Source organism: Diuraphis noxia, unplaced genomic scaffold (assembly GCF_037042655.1).
Source record: "Diuraphis noxia isolate RWA-SAM2 unplaced genomic scaffold, SU_Dnox_SAM2 contig0005, whole genome shotgun sequence".
In the NCBI taxonomy this organism is placed as follows: Eukaryota; Metazoa; Arthropoda; class Insecta; order Hemiptera; family Aphididae; genus Diuraphis; species Diuraphis noxia.
This window is the reverse complement of record NW_028301715.1, coordinates 1,965,971-1,984,364: the sequence shown is the minus strand read 5'-3', so window position 1 is coordinate 1,984,364 and position 18,394 is coordinate 1,965,971.

Here is an 18,394-nt window from a genome sequence, read left to right as displayed (position 1 = left end):
AACACGTCTTTACAATACATTTGGGTGAATATAAAAGGTCGTAAAAAAATTTTGAAATGCAGGTGATGAATCCGCTAAATATCGTCTTAAGTCATTTCTATTAAACTAATCATACTTTTTATATTTTTAACGTTAAGTTCACATTATTTTACATCTAAAACACGTGTTTACAATACATTTGGGTGAATACAAAAAATAGAAAAAAAATTTGGTAAAAAATGGTGATAATTCCGCTAAATATCGTTTAAAGTCATTTGTATTGAACTAATCATACTTTTTATATTTTTATCGTTAAGTTCACATTATTTTACATCTAAAACACGTATTTACAATACATTTGGGTGAATATAAAAGGTCGTAAAAAAATTTTGAAATACAGCTGATGAATCCGCTAAATATCGTCTTAAGTCATTTCTATTAAACTAATCATACTTTTTATATTTTTAACGTTAAGTTCACATTATTTTACATCTAAAACACGTGTTTACAATACATTTGGGTGAATACAAAAAATAGAAAAAAAATTGGGTAAAAAATGGTGATAATTCCGCTAAATATCGTTTAAAGTCATTTGTATGGAACTAATCATACTTTTTATATTTTTATCGTTAAGTTCACATTATTTTACATCTAAAACACGTATTTACAATACATTTGGGTGAATACAAAAAATAGAAAAAAAATTTGGGAAAAAATTGGGTAAAAAATGGTGATAATTCCGCTAAATATCGTTTAAAGTCATTTGTATTGAACTAATCATACTTTTTATATTTTTATCGTTAAGTTCACATTATTTTACATCTAAAACACGTATTTACAATACATTTGGGTGAATACAAAAAATAGAAAAAAAATTTGGGAAAAAATTTGGTAAAAAATGGTGATAATTCCGCTAAATATCGTTTAAAGTCATTTGTATTGAACTAATCATACTTTTTATATTTTTATCGTTAAGTTCACATTATTTTACATCTAAAACACGTATTTACAATACATTTGGGTGAATACAAAAAATAGAAAAAAAATTTGGGAAAAAATTGGGTAAAAAATGGTGATAATTCCGCTAAATATCGTTTAAAGTCATTTGTATTGAACTAATCATACTTTTTAAATTTTTATCGTTAAGTTCACATTATTTTACATCTAAAACACGTCTTTACAATACATTTGGGTGAATATAAAAGGTCGTAAAAAAATTTTGAAATACAGCTGATGAATCCGCTAAATATCGTCTTAAGTCATTTCTATTAAACTAATCATACTTTTTATATTTTTAACGTTATGTTCACATTATATTACATCTAAAACACGTGTTTACAATACATTTGGGTGAATACAAAAAATAGAAAAAAAATTTGGTAAAAAATGGTGATAATTCCGCTAAATATCGTTTAAAGTCATTTGTATTGAACTAATCATACTTTTTATATTTTTATCGTTAATTTCACATTATTTTACATCTAAAACACGTCTTTACAATACATTTGGGTGAATATAAAAGGTCGTAAAAAAATTTTGAAATGCAGGTGATGAATCCGCTAAATATCGTCTTAAGTCATTTCTATTAAACTAATCATACTTTTTATATTTTTAACGTTAAGTTCACATTATTTTACATCTAAAACACGTGTTTACAATACATTTGGGTGAATACAAAAAATAGAAAAAAAATTTGGTAAAAAATGGTGATAATTCCGCTAAATATCGTTTAAAGTCATTTGTATTGAACTAATCATACTTTTTATATTTTTATCGTTAAGTTCACATTATTTTACATCTAAAACACGTATTTACAATACATTTGGGTGAATATAAAAGGTCGTAAAAAAATTTTGAAATACAGCTGATGAATCCGCTAAATATCGTCTTAAGTCATTTCTATTAAACTAATCATACTTTTTATATTTTTAACGTTAAGTTCACATTATTTTACATCTAAAACACGTGTTTACAATACATTTGGGTGAATACAAAAAATAGAAAAAAAATTGGGTAAAAAATGGTGATAATTCCGCTAAATATCGTTTAAAGTCATTTGTATGGAACTAATCATACTTTTTATATTTTTATCGTTAAGTTCACATTATTTTACATCTAAAACACGTATTTACAATACATTTGGGTGAATACAAAAAATAGAAAAAAAATTTGGGAAAAAATTGGGTAAAAAATGGTGATAATTCCGCTAAATATCGTTTAAAGTCATTTGTATTGAATTAATCATACTTTTTATATTTTTATCGTTAAGTTCACATTATTTTACATCTAAAACACGTATTTACAATACATTTGGGTGAATACAAAAAATAGAAAAAAAATTCGGGAAAAAATTTGGTAAAAAATGGTGATAATTCCGCTAAATATCGTTTAAAGTCATTTGTATTGAACTAATCATACTTTTTATATTTTTATCGTTAAGTTTACATTATTTTACATCTAAAACACGTATTTACAATACATTTGGGTGAATACAAAAAATAGAAAAAAAATTTGGGAAAAAATTGGGTAAAAAATGGTGATAATTCCGCTAAATATCGTTTAAAGTCATTTGTATTGAACTAATCATACTTTTTATATTTTTATCGTTAATTTCACATTATTTTACATCTAAAACACGTCTTTACAATACATTTGGGTGAATATAAAAGGTCGTAAAAAAATTTTGAAATACAGGTGATGAATCCGCTAAATATCGTCTTAAGTCATTTCTATTAAACTAATCATACTTTTTATATTTTTAACGTTAAGTTCACATTATTTTACATCTAAAACACGTGTTTACAATACATTTGGATGAATACAAAAAATAGAAAAAAAATTGGGTAAAAAATGGTGATAATTCCGCTAAATATCGTTTAAAGTCATTTGTATTGAACTAATCATACTTTTTAAATTTTTATCGTTAAGTTCACATTATTTTACATCTAAAACACGTCTTTACAATACATTTGGGTGAATATAAAAGGTCGTAAAAAAATTTTGAAATACAGCTGATGAATCCGCTAAATATCGTCTTAAGTCATTTCTATTAAACTAATCATACTTTTTATATTTTTAACGTTATGTTCACATTATATTACATCTAAAACACGTGTTTACAATACATTTGGGTGAATACAAAAAATAGAAAAAAAATTTGGTAAAAAATGGTGATAATTCCGCTAAATATCGTTTAAAGTCATTTGTATTGAACTAATCATACTTTTTATATTTTTATCGTTAATTTCACATTATTTTACATCTAAAACACGTCTTTACAATACATTTGGGTGAATATAAAAGGTCGTAAAAAAATTTTGAAATGCAGGTGATGAATCCGCTAAATATCGTCTTAAGTCATTTCTATTAAACTAATCATACTTTTTATATTTTTAACGTTAAGTTCACATTATTTTACATCTAAAACACGTGTTTACAATACATTTGGGTGAATACAAAAAATAGAAAAAAAATTTGGTAAAAAATGGTGATAATTCCGCTAAATATCGTTTAAAGTCATTTGTATTGAACTAATCATACTTTTTATATTTTTATCGTTAAGTTCACATTATTTTACATCTAAAACACGTATTTACAATACATTTGGGTGAATATAAAAGGTCGTAAAAAAATTTTGAAATACAGCTGATGAATCCGCTAAATATCGTCTTAAGTCATTTCTATTAAACTAATCATACTTTTTATATTTTTAACGTTAAGTTCACATTATTTTACATCTAAAACACGTGTTTACAATACATTTGGGTGAATACAAAAAATAGAAAAAAAATTGGGTAAAAAATGGTGATAATTCCGCTAAATATCGTTTAAAGTCATTTGTATGGAACTAATCATACTTTTTATATTTTTATCGTTAAGTTCACATTATTTTACATCTAAAACACGTATTTACAATACATTTGGGTGAATACAAAAAATAGAAAAAAAATTTGGGAAAAAATTGGGTAAAAAATGGTGATAATTCCGCTAAATATCGTTTAAAGTCATTTGTATTGAATTAATCATACTTTTTATATTTTTATCGTTAAGTTCACATTATTTTACATCTAAAACACGTATTTACAATACATTTGGGTGAATACAAAAAATAGAAAAAAAATTCGGGAAAAAATTTGGTAAAAAATGGTGATAATTCCGCTAAATATCGTTTAAAGTCATTTGTATTGAACTAATCATACTTTTTATATTTTTATCGTTAAGTTTACATTATTTTACATCTAAAACACGTATTTACAATACATTTGGGTGAATACAAAAAATAGAAAAAAAATTTGGGAAAAAATTGGGTAAAAAATGGTGATAATTCCGCTAAATATCGTTTAAAGTCATTTGTATTGAACTAATCATACTTTTTATATTTTTATCGTTAATTTCACATTATTTTACATCTAAAACACGTCTTTACAATACATTTGGGTGAATATAAAAGGTCGTAAAAAAATTTTGAAATACAGGTGATGAATCCGCTAAATATCGTCTTAAGTCATTTCTATTAAACTAATCATACTTTTTATATTTTTAACGTTAAGTTCACATTATTTTACATCTAAAACACGTGTTTACAATACATTTGGATGAATACAAAAAATAGAAAAAAAATTTGGGAAAAAATTGGGTAAAAAATGGTGATAATTCCGCTAAATATCGTTTAAAGTCATTTGTATTGAACTAATCATACTTTTTATATTTTTATCGTTAAGTTCACATTATTTTACATCTAAAACACGTATTTACAATACATTTGGGTGAATACAAAAAATAGAAAAAAAATTTGGGAAAAAATTTGGTAAAAAATGGTGATAATTCCGCTAAATATCGTTTAAAGTCATTTGTATTGAACTAATCATACTTTTTATATTTTTATCGTTAAGTTCACATTATTTTACATCTAAAACACGTATTTACAATACATTTGGGTGAATATAAAAGGTCGTAAAAAAATTTTGAAATACAGCTGATGAATCCGCTAAATATCGTCTTAAGTCATTTCTATTAAACTAATCATACTTTTTATATTTTTAACGTTATGTTCACATTATATTACATCTAAAACACGTGTTTACAATACATTTGGGTGAATACAAAAAATAGAAAAAAAATTTGGTAAAAAATGGTGATAATTCCGCTAAATATCGTTTAAAGTCATTTGTATTGAACTAATCATACTTTTTATATTTTTATCGTTAATTTCACATTATTTTACATCTAAAACACGTCTTTACAATACATTTGGGTGAATATAAAAGGTCGTAAAAAAATTTTGAAATGCAGGTGATGAATCCGCTAAATATCGTCTTAAGTCATTTCTATTAAACTAATCATACTTTTTATATTTTTAACGTTAAGTTCACATTATTTTACATCTAAAACACGTGTTTACAATACATTTGGGTGAATACAAAAAATAGAAAAAAAATTTGGTAAAAAATGGTGATAATTCCGCTAAATATCGTTTAAAGTCATTTGTATTGAACTAATCATACTTTTTATATTTTTATCGTTAAGTTCACATTATTTTACATCTAAAACACGTATTTACAATACATTTGGGTGAATATAAAAGGTCGTAAAAAAATTTTGAAATACAGCTGATGAATCCGCTAAATATCGTCTTAAGTCATTTCTATTAAACTAATCATACTTTTTATATTTTTAACGTTAAGTTCACATTATTTTACATCTAAAACACGTGTTTACAATACATTTGGGTGAATACAAAAAATAGAAAAAAAATTGGGTAAAAAATGGTGATAATTCCGCTAAATATCGTTTAAAGTCATTTGTATGGAACTAATCATACTTTTTATATTTTTATCGTTAAGTTCACATTATTTTACATCTAAAACACGTATTTACAATACATTTGGGTGAATACAAAAAATAGAAAAAAAATTTGGGAAAAAATTGGGTAAAAAATGGTGATAATTCCGCTAAATATCGTTTAAAGTCATTTGTATTGAACTAATCATACTTTTTATATTTTTATCGTTAATTTCACATTATTTTACATCTAAAACACGTCTTTACAATACATTTGGGTGAATATAAAAGGTCGTAAAAAAATTTTGAAATGCAGGTGATGAATCCGCTAAATATCGTCTTAAGTCATTTCTATTAAACTAATCATACTTTTTATATTTTTAACGTTAAGTTCACATTATTTTACATCTAAAACACGTGTTTACAATACATTTGGGTGAATACAAAAAATAGAAAAAAAATTTGGTAAAAAATGGTGATAATTCCGCTAAATATCGTTTAAAGTCATTTGTATTGAACTAATCATACTTTTTATATTTTTATCGTTAAGTTCACATTATTTTACATCTAAAACACGTATTTACAATACATTTGGGTGAATATAAAAGGTCGTAAAAAAATTTTGAAATACAGCTGATGAATCCGCTAAATATCGTCTTAAGTCATTTCTATTAAACTAATCATACTTTTTATATTTTTAACGTTAAGTTCACATTATTTTACATCTAAAACACGTGTTTACAATACATTTGGGTGAATACAAAAAATAGAAAAAAAATTGGGTAAAAAATGGTGATAATTCCGCTAAATATCGTTTAAAGTCATTTGTATGGAACTAATCATACTTTTTATATTTTTATCGTTAAGTTCACATTATTTTACATCTAAAACACGTATTTACAATACATTTGGGTGAATACAAAAAATAGAAAAAAAATTTGGTAAAAAATGGTGATAATTCCGCTAAATATCGTTTAAAGTCATTTGTATTGAACTAATCATACTTTTTATATTTTTATCGTTAATTTCACATTATTTTACATCTAAAACACGTCTTTACAATACATTTGGGTGAATATAAAAGGTCGTAAAAAAATTTTGAAATGCAGGTGATGAATCCGCTAAATATCGTCTTAAGTCATTTCTATTAAACTAATCATACTTTTTATATTTTTAACGTTAAGTTCACATTATTTTACATCTAAAACACGTGTTTACAATACATTTGGGTGAATACAAAAAATAGAAAAAAAATTTGGTAAAAAATGGTGATAATTCCGCTAAATATCGTTTAAAGTCATTTGTATTGAACTAATCATACTTTTTATATTTTTATCGTTAAGTTCACATTATTTTACATCTAAAACACGTATTTACAATACATTTGGGTGAATATAAAAGGTCGTAAAAAAATTTTGAAATACAGCTGATGAATCCGCTAAATATCGTCTTAAGTCATTTCTATTAAACTAATCATACTTTTTATATTTTTAACGTTAAGTTCACATTATTTTACATCTAAAACACGTGTTTACAATACATTTGGGTGAATACAAAAAATAGAAAAAAAATTGGGTAAAAAATGGTGATAATTCCGCTAAATATCGTTTAAAGTCATTTGTATGGAACTAATCATACTTTTTATATTTTTATCGTTAAGTTCACATTATTTTACATCTAAAACACGTATTTACAATACATTTGGGTGAATACAAAAAATAGAAAAAAAATTTGGGAAAAAATTGGGTAAAAAATGGTGATAATTCCGCTAAATATCGTTTAAAGTCATTTGTATTGAACTAATCATACTTTTTATATTTTTATCGTTAATTTCACATTATTTTACATCTAAAACACGTCTTTACAATACATTTGGGTGAATATAAAAGGTCGTAAAAAAATTTTGAAATGCAGGTGATGAATCCGCTAAATATCGTCTTAAGTCATTTCTATTAAACTAATCATACTTTTTATATTTTTAACGTTAAGTTCACATTATTTTACATCTAAAACACGTGTTTACAATACATTTGGGTGAATACAAAAAATAGAAAAAAAATTTGGTAAAAAATGGTGATAATTCCGCTAAATATCGTTTAAAGTCATTTGTATTGAACTAATCATACTTTTTATATTTTTATCGTTAAGTTCACATTATTTTACATCTAAAACACGTATTTACAATACATTTGGGTGAATATAAAAGGTCGTAAAAAAATTTTGAAATACAGCTGATGAATCCGCTAAATATCGTCTTAAGTCATTTCTATTAAACTAATCATACTTTTTATATTTTTAACGTTAAGTTCACATTATTTTACATCTAAAACACGTGTTTACAATACATTTGGGTGAATACAAAAAATAGAAAAAAAATTGGGTAAAAAATGGTGATAATTCCGCTAAATATCGTTTAAAGTCATTTGTATGGAACTAATCATACTTTTTATATTTTTATCGTTAAGTTCACATTATTTTACATCTAAAACACGTATTTACAATACATTTGGGTGAATACAAAAAATAGAAAAAAAATTTGGGAAAAAATTGGGTAAAAAATGGTGATAATTCCGCTAAATATCGTTTAAAGTCATTTGTATTGAACTAATCATACTTTTTATATTTTTATCGTTAAGTTCACATTATTTTACATCTAAAACACGTATTTACAATACATTTGGGTGAATACAAAAAATAGAAAAAAAATTCGGGAAAAAATTTGGTAAAAAATGGTGATAATTCCGCTAAATATCGTTTAAAGTCATTTGTATTGAACTAATCATACTTTTTATATTTTTATCGTTAAGTTTACATTATTTTACATCTAAAACACGTATTTACAATACATTTGGGTGAATACAAAAAATAGAAAAAAAATTTGGGAAAAAATTGGGTAAAAAATGGTGATAATTCCGCTAAATATCGTTTAAAGTCATTTGTATTGAACTAATCATACTTTTTATATTTTTATCGTTAATTTCACATTATTTTACATCTAAAACACGTCTTTACAATACATTTGGGTGAATATAAAAGGTCGTAAAAAAATTTTGAAATACAGGTGATGAATCCGCTAAATATCGTCTTAAGTCATTTCTATTAAACTAATCATACTTTTTATATTTTTAACGTTAAGTTCACATTATTTTACATCTAAAACACGTGTTTACAATACATTTGGATGAATACAAAAAATAGAAAAAAAATTTGGGAAAAAATTGGGTAAAAAATGGTGATAATTCCGCTAAATATCGTTTAAAGTCATTTGTATTGAACTAATCATACTTTTTATATTTTTATCGTTAAGTTCACATTATTTTACATCTAAAACACGTATTTACAATACATTTGGGTGAATACAAAAAATAGAAAAAAAATTTGGGAAAAAATTTGGTAAAAAATGGTGATAATTCCGCTAAATATCGTTTAAAGTCATTTGTATTGAACTAATCATACTTTTTATATTTTTATCGTTAAGTTCACATTATTTTACATCTAAAACACGTATTTACAATACATTTGGGTGAATATAAAAGGTCGTAAAAAAATTTTGAAATACAGCTGATGAATCCGCTAAATATCGTCTTAAGTCATTTCTATTAAACTAATCATACTTTTTATATTTTTAACGTTATGTTCACATTATATTACATCTAAAACACGTGTTTACAATACATTTGGGTGAATACAAAAAATAGAAAAAAAATTTGGTAAAAAATGGTGATAATTCCGCTAAATATCGTTTAAAGTCATTTGTATTGAACTAATCATACTTTTTATATTTTTATCGTTAAGTTCACATTATTTTACATCTAAAACACGTCTTTACAATACATTTGGGTGAATATAAAAGGTCGTAAAAAAATTTTGAAATACAGGTGATGAATCCGCTAAATATCGTCTTAAGTCATTTCTATTAAACTAATCATACTTTTTATATTTTTAACGTTAAGTTCACATTATTTTACATCTAAAACAAGTATTTACAATACATTTGGGTGAATACAAAAAATAGAAAAAAAATTTGGTAAAAAATGGTGATAATTCCGCTAAATATCGTTTAAAGTCATTTGTATTGAACTAATCATACTTTTTATATTTTTATCGTTAAGTTCACATTATTTTACATCTAAAACACGTATTTACAATACATTTGGGTGAATACAAAAAATAGAAAAAAAATTTGGTAAAAAATGGTGATAATTCCGCTAAATATCGTTTAAAGTCATTTGTATTGAACTAATCATACTTTTTATATTTTTATCGTTAAGTTCACATTATTTTACATCTAAAACACGTATTTACAATACATTTGGGTGAATACAAAAAATAGAAAAAAAATTTGGGAAAAAATTTGGTAAAAAATGGTGATAATTCCGCTAAATATCGTTTAAAGTCATTTGTATTGAACTAATCATACTTTTTATATTTTTATCGTTAAGTTCACATTATTTTACATCTAAAACACGTCTTTACAATACATTTGGGTGAATATAAAAGGTCGTAAAAAAATTTTGAAATACAGGTGATGAATCCGCTAAATATCGTTTTAAGTCATTTCTATTAAACTAATCATACTTTTTATATTTTTAACGTTAAGTTCACATTATTTTACATCTAAAACACGTGTTTACAATACATTTGGGTGAATACAAAAAATAGAAAAAAAATTTGGGAAAAAATTGGGTAAAAAATGGTGATAATTCCGCTAAATATCGTTTAAAGTCATTTGTATTGAACTAATCATACTTTTTATATTTTTATCGTTAAGTTCACATAATTTTACATCTAAAACACGTCTTTACAATACATTTGGGTGAATATAAAAGGTCGTAAAAAAATTTTGAAGTACAGGTGATGAATCCGCTAAATATCGTCTTAAGTCATTTCTATTAAACTAATCATACTTTTTATATTTGTAACGTTAAGTTCACATTATTTTACATCTAAATCACGTGTTTACAATACATTTGGGTGAATACAAAAAATAGAAAAAAAATTGGGTAAAAAATGGTGATAATTCCGCTAAATATCGTTTAAAGTCATTTGTATGGAACTAATCATACTTTTTATATTTTTATCGTTAAGTTCACATTATTTTACATCTAAAACACGTCTTTACAATACATTTGGGTGAATACAAAAAATAGAAAAAAAATTTGGGAAAAAATTGGGTAAAAAATGGTGATAATTCCGCTAAATATCGTTTAAAGTCATTTGTATTGAACTAATCATACTTTTTATATTTTTATCGTTAAGTTCACATTATTTTACATCTAAAACACGTATTTACAATACATTTGGGTGAATACAAAAAATAGAAAAAAAATTTGGGAAAAAATTGGGTAAAAAATGGTGATAATTCCGCTAAATATCGTTTAAAGTCATTTGTATTGAACTAATCATACTTTTTATATTTTTATCGTTAATTTCACATTATTTTACATCTAAAACACGTCTTTACAATACATTTGGGTGAATATAAAAGGTCGTAAAAAAATTTTGAAATGCAGGTGATGAATCCGCTAAATATCGTCTTAAGTCATTTCTATTAAACTAATCATACTTTTTATATTTTTAACGTTAAGTTCACATTATTTTACATCTAAAACACGTGTTTACAATACATTTGGGTGAATACAAAAAATAGAAAAAAAATTTGGTAAAAAATGGTGATAATTCCGCTAAATATCGTTTAAAGTCATTTGTATTGAACTAATCATACTTTTTATATTTTTATCGTTAAGTTCACATTATTTTACATCTAAAACACGTATTTACAATACATTTGGGTGAATACAAAAAATAGAAAAAAAATTTGGGAAAAAATTTGGTAAAAAATGGTGATAATTCCGCTAAATATCGTTTAAAGTCATTTGTATTGAACTAATCATACTTTTTATATTTTTATCGTTAAGTTCACATTATTTTACATCTAAAACACGTCTTTACAATACATTTGGGTGAATATAAAAGGTCGTAAAAAAATTTTGAAATACAGGTGATGAATCCGCTAAATATCGTCTTAAGTCATTTCTATTAAACTAATCATACTTTTTATATTTTTATCGTTAAGTTCACATTATTTTACATCTAAAACACGTATTTACAATACATTTGGGTGAATACAAAAAATAGAAAAAAAATTTGGGAAAAAATTGGGTAAAAAATGGTGATAATTCCGCTAAATATCGTTTAAAGTCATTTGTATTGAACTAATCATACTTTTTAAATTTTTATCGTTAAGTTCACATTATTTTACATCTAAAACACGTCTTTACAATACATTTGGGTGAATATAAAAGGTCGTAAAAAAATTTTGAAATACAGGTGATGAATCCGCTAAATATCGTCTTAAGTCATTTCTATTAAACTAATCATACTTTTTATATTTTTAACGTTAAGTTCACATTATTTTACATCTAAAACACGTGTTTACAATACATTTGGGTGAATACAAAAAATAGAAAAAAAATTTGGTAAAAAATGGTGATAATTCCGCTAAATATCGTTTAAAGTCATTTGTATTGAACTAATCATACTTTTTATATTTTTATCGTTAAGTTTACATTATTTTACATCTAAAACACGTATTTACAATACATTTGGGTGAATACAAAAAATAGAAAAAAAATTTGGGAAAAAATTGGGTAAAAAATGGTGATAATTCCGCTAAATATCGTTTAAAGTCATTTGTATTGAACTAATCATACTTTTTATATTTTTATCGTTAATTTCACATTATTTTACATCTAAAACACGTCTTTACAATACATTTGGGTGAATATAAAAGGTCGTAAAAAAATTTTGAAATACAGGTGATGAATCCGCTAAATATCGTCTTAAGTCATTTCTATTAAACTAATCATACTTTTTATATTTTTAACGTTAAGTTCACATTATTTTACATCTAAAACACGTGTTTACAATACATTTGGATGAATACAAAAAATAGAAAAAAAATTTGGGAAAAAATTGGGTAAAAAATGGTGATAATTCCGCTAAATATCGTTTAAAGTCATTTGTATTGAACTAATCATACTTTTTATATTTTTATCGTTAAGTTCACATTATTTTACATCTAAAACACGTATTTACAATACATTTGGGTGAATACAAAAAATAGAAAAAAAATTTGGGAAAAAATTTGGTAAAAAATGGTGATAATTCCGCTAAATATCGTTTAAAGTCATTTGTATTGAACTAATCATACTTTTTATATTTTTATCGTTAAGTTCACATTATTTTACATCTAAAACACGTATTTACAATACATTTGGGTGAATATAAAAGGTCGTAAAAAAATTTTGAAATACAGCTGATGAATCCGCTAAATATCGTCTTAAGTCATTTCTATTAAACTAATCATACTTTTTATATTTTTAACGTTATGTTCACATTATATTACATCTAAAACACGTGTTTACAATACATTTGGGTGAATACAAAAAATAGAAAAAAAATTTGGTAAAAAATGGTGATAATTCCGCTAAATATCGTTTAAAGTCATTTGTATTGAACTAATCATACTTTTTATATTTTTATCGTTAAGTTCACATTATTTTACATCTAAAACACGTCTTTACAATACATTTGGGTGAATATAAAAGGTCGTAAAAAAATTTTGAAATACAGGTGATGAATCCGCTAAATATCGTCTTAAGTCATTTCTATTAAACTAATCATACTTTTTATATTTTTAACGTTAAGTTCACATTATTTTACATCTAAAACAAGTATTTACAATACATTTGGGTGAATACAAAAAATAGAAAAAAAATTTGGTAAAAAATGGTGATAATTCCGCTAAATATCGTTTAAAGTCATTTGTATTGAACTAATCATACTTTTTATATTTTTATCGTTAAGTTCACATTATTTTACATCTAAAACACGTATTTACAATACATTTGGGTGAATACAAAAAATAGAAAAAAAATTTGGTAAAAAATGGTGATAATTCCGCTAAATATCGTTTAAAGTCATTTGTATTGAACTAATCATACTTTTTATATTTTTATCGTTAAGTTCACATTATTTTACATCTAAAACACGTATTTACAATACATTTGGGTGAATACAAAAAATAGAAAAAAAATTTGGGAAAAAATTTGGTAAAAAATGGTGATAATTCCGCTAAATATCGTTTAAAGTCATTTGTATTGAACTAATCATACTTTTTATATTTTTATCGTTAAGTTCACATTATTTTACATCTAAAACACGTCTTTACAATACATTTGGGTGAATATAAAAGGTCGTAAAAAAATTTTGAAATACAGGTGATGAATCCGCTAAATATCGTTTTAAGTCATTTCTATTAAACTAATCATACTTTTTATATTTTTAACGTTAAGTTCACATTATTTTACATCTAAAACACGTGTTTACAATACATTTGGGTGAATACAAAAAATAGAAAAAAAATTTGGGAAAAAATTGGGTAAAAAATGGTGATAATTCCGCTAAATATCGTTTAAAGTCATTTGTATTGAACTAATCATACTTTTTATATTTTTATCGTTAAGTTCACATAATTTTACATCTAAAACACGTCTTTACAATACATTTGGGTGAATATAAAAGGTCGTAAAAAAATTTTGAAGTACAGGTGATGAATCCGCTAAATATCGTCTTAAGTCATTTCTATTAAACTAATCATACTTTTTATATTTGTAACGTTAAGTTCACATTATTTTACATCTAAATCACGTGTTTACAATACATTTGGGTGAATACAAAAAATAGAAAAAAAATTGGGTAAAAAATGGTGATAATTCCGCTAAATATCGTTTAAAGTCATTTGTATGGAACTAATCATACTTTTTATATTTTTATCGTTAAGTTCACATTATTTTACATCTAAAACACGTCTTTACAATACATTTGGGTGAATACAAAAAATAGAAAAAAAATTTGGGAAAAAATTGGGTAAAAAATGGTGATAATTCCGCTAAATATCGTTTAAAGTCATTTGTATTGAACTAATCATACTTTTTATATTTTTATCGTTAAGTTCACATTATTTTACATCTAAAACACGTATTTACAATACATTTGGGTGAATACAAAAAATAGAAAAAAAATTTGGGAAAAAATTGGGTAAAAAATGGTGATAATTCCGCTAAATATCGTTTAAAGTCATTTGTATTGAACTAATCATACTTTTTATATTTTTATCGTTAATTTCACATTATTTTACATCTAAAACACGTCTTTACAATACATTTGGGTGAATATAAAAGGTCGTAAAAAAATTTTGAAATGCAGGTGATGAATCCGCTAAATATCGTCTTAAGTCATTTCTATTAAACTAATCATACTTTTTATATTTTTAACGTTAAGTTCACATTATTTTACATCTAAAACACGTGTTTACAATACATTTGGGTGAATACAAAAAATAGAAAAAAAATTTGGTAAAAAATGGTGATAATTCCGCTAAATATCGTTTAAAGTCATTTGTATTGAACTAATCATACTTTTTATATTTTTATCGTTAAGTTCACATTATTTTACATCTAAAACACGTATTTACAATACATTTGGGTGAATACAAAAAATAGAAAAAAAATTTGGGAAAAAATTTGGTAAAAAATGGTGATAATTCCGCTAAATATCGTTTAAAGTCATTTGTATTGAACTAATCATACTTTTTATATTTTTATCGTTAAGTTCACATTATTTTACATCTAAAACACGTCTTTACAATACATTTGGGTGAATATAAAAGGTCGTAAAAAAATTTTGAAATACAGGTGATGAATCCGCTAAATATCGTCTTAAGTCATTTCTATTAAACTAATCATACTTTTTATATTTTTATCGTTAAGTTCACATTATTTTACATCTAAAACACGTATTTACAATACATTTGGGTGAATACAAAAAATAGAAAAAAAATTTGGGAAAAAATTGGGTAAAAAATGGTGATAATTCCGCTAAATATCGTTTAAAGTCATTTGTATTGAACTAATCATACTTTTTAAATTTTTATCGTTAAGTTCACATTATTTTACATCTAAAACACGTCTTTACAATACATTTGGGTGAATATAAAAGGTCGTAAAAAAATTTTGAAATACAGGTGATGAATCCGCTAAATATCGTCTTAAGTCATTTCTATTAAACTAATCATACTTTTTATATTTTTAACGTTAAGTTCACATTATTTTACATCTAAAACACGTGTTTACAATACATTTGGGTGAATACAAAAAATAGAAAAAAAATTTGGTAAAAAATGGTGATAATTCCGCTAAATATCGTTTAAAGTCATTTGTATTGAACTAATCATACTTTTTATATTTTTATCGTTAAGTTTACATTATTTTACATCTAAAACACGTATTTACAATACATTTGGGTGAATACAAAAAATAGAAAAAAAATTTGGGAAAAAATTGGGTAAAAAATGGTGATAATTCCGCTAAATATCGTTTAAAGTCATTTGTATTGAACTAATCATACTTTTTATATTTTTATCGTTAATTTCACATTATTTTACATCTAAAACACGTCTTTACAATACATTTGGGTGAATATAAAAGGTCGTAAAAAAATTTTGAAATACAGGTGATGAATCCGCTAAATATCGTCTTAAGTCATTTCTATTAAACTAATCATACTTTTTATATTTTTAACGTTAAGTTCACATTATTTTACATCTAAAACACGTGTTTACAATACATTTGGATGAATACAAAAAATAGAAAAAAAATTTGGGAAAAAATTGGGTAAAAAATGGTGATAATTCCGCTAAATATCGTTTAAAGTCATTTGTATTGAACTAATCATACTTTTTATATTTTTATCGTTAAGTTCACATTATTTTACATCTAAAACACGTATTTACAATACATTTGGGTGAATACAAAAAATAGAAAAAAAATTTGGGAAAAAATTTGGTAAAAAATGGTGATAATTCCGCTAAATATCGTTTAAAGTCATTTGTATTGAACTAATCATACTTTTTATATTTTTATCGTTAAGTTCACATTATTTTACATCTAAAACACGTATTTACAATACATTTGGGTGAATATAAAAGGTCGTAAAAAAATTTTGAAATACAGCTGATGAATCCGCTAAATATCGTCTTAAGTCATTTCTATTAAACTAATCATACTTTTTATATTTTTATCGTTAAGTTCACATTATTTTACATCTAAAACACGTATTTACAATACATTTGGGTGAATACAAAAAATAGAAAAAAAATTTGGGAAAAAATTGGGTAAAAAATGGTGATAATTCCGCTAAATATCGTTTAAAGTCATTTGTATTGAACTAATCATACTTTTTAAATTTTTATCGTTAAGTTCACATTATTTTACATCTAAAACACGTCTTTACAATACATTTGGGTGAATATAAAAGGTCGTAAAAAAATTTTGAAATACAGGTGATGAATCCGCTAAATATCGTCTTAAGTCATTTCTATTAAACTAATCATACTTTTTATATTTTTAACGTTAAGTTCACATTATTTTACATCTAAAACACGTGTTTACAATACATTTGGGTGAATACAAAAAATAGAAAAAAAATTTGGTAAAAAATGGTGATAATTCCGCTAAATATCGTTTAAAGTCATTTGTATTGAACTAATCATACTTTTTATATTTTTATCGTTAAGTTTACATTATTTTACATCTAAAACACGTATTTACAATACATTTGGGTGAATACAAAAAATAGAAAAAAAATTTGGGAAAAAATTGGGTAAAAAATGGTGATAATTCCGCTAAATATCGTTTAAAGTCATTTGTATTGAACTAATCATACTTTTTATATTTTTATCGTTAATTTCACATTATTTTACATCTAAAACACGTCTTTACAATACATTTGGGTGAATATAAAAGGTCGTAAAAAAATTTTGAAATACAGGTGATGAATCCGCTAAATATCGTCTTAAGTCATTTCTATTAAACTAATCATACTTTTTATATTTTTAACGTTAAGTTCACATTATTTTACATCTAAAACACGTGTTTACAATACATTTGGATGAATACAAAAAATAGAAAAAAAATTTGGGAAAAAATTGGGTAAAAAATGGTGATAATTCCGCTAAATATCGTTTAAAGTCATTTGTATTGAACTAATCATACTTTTTATATTTTTATCGTTAAGTTCACATTATTTTACATCTAAAACACGTATTTACAATACATTTGGGTGAATACAAAAAATAGAAAAAAAATTTGGGAAAAAATTTGGTAAAAAATGGTGATAATTCCGCTAAATATCGTTTAAAGTCATTTGTATTGAACTAATCATACTTTTTATATTTTTATCGTTAAGTTCACATTATTTTACATCTAAAACACGTATTTACAATACATTTGGGTGAATATAAAAGGTCGTAAAAAAATTTTGAAATACAGCTGATGAATCCGCTAAATATCGTCTTAAGTCATTTCTATTAAACTAATCATACTTTTTATATTTTTAACGTTATGTTCACATTATATTACATCTAAAACACGTGTTTACAATACATTTGGGTGAATACAAAAAATAGAAAAAAAATTTGGTAAAAAATGGTGATAATTCCGCTAAATATCGTTTAAAGTCATTTGTATTGAACTAATCATACTTTTTATATTTTTATCGTTAAGTTCACATT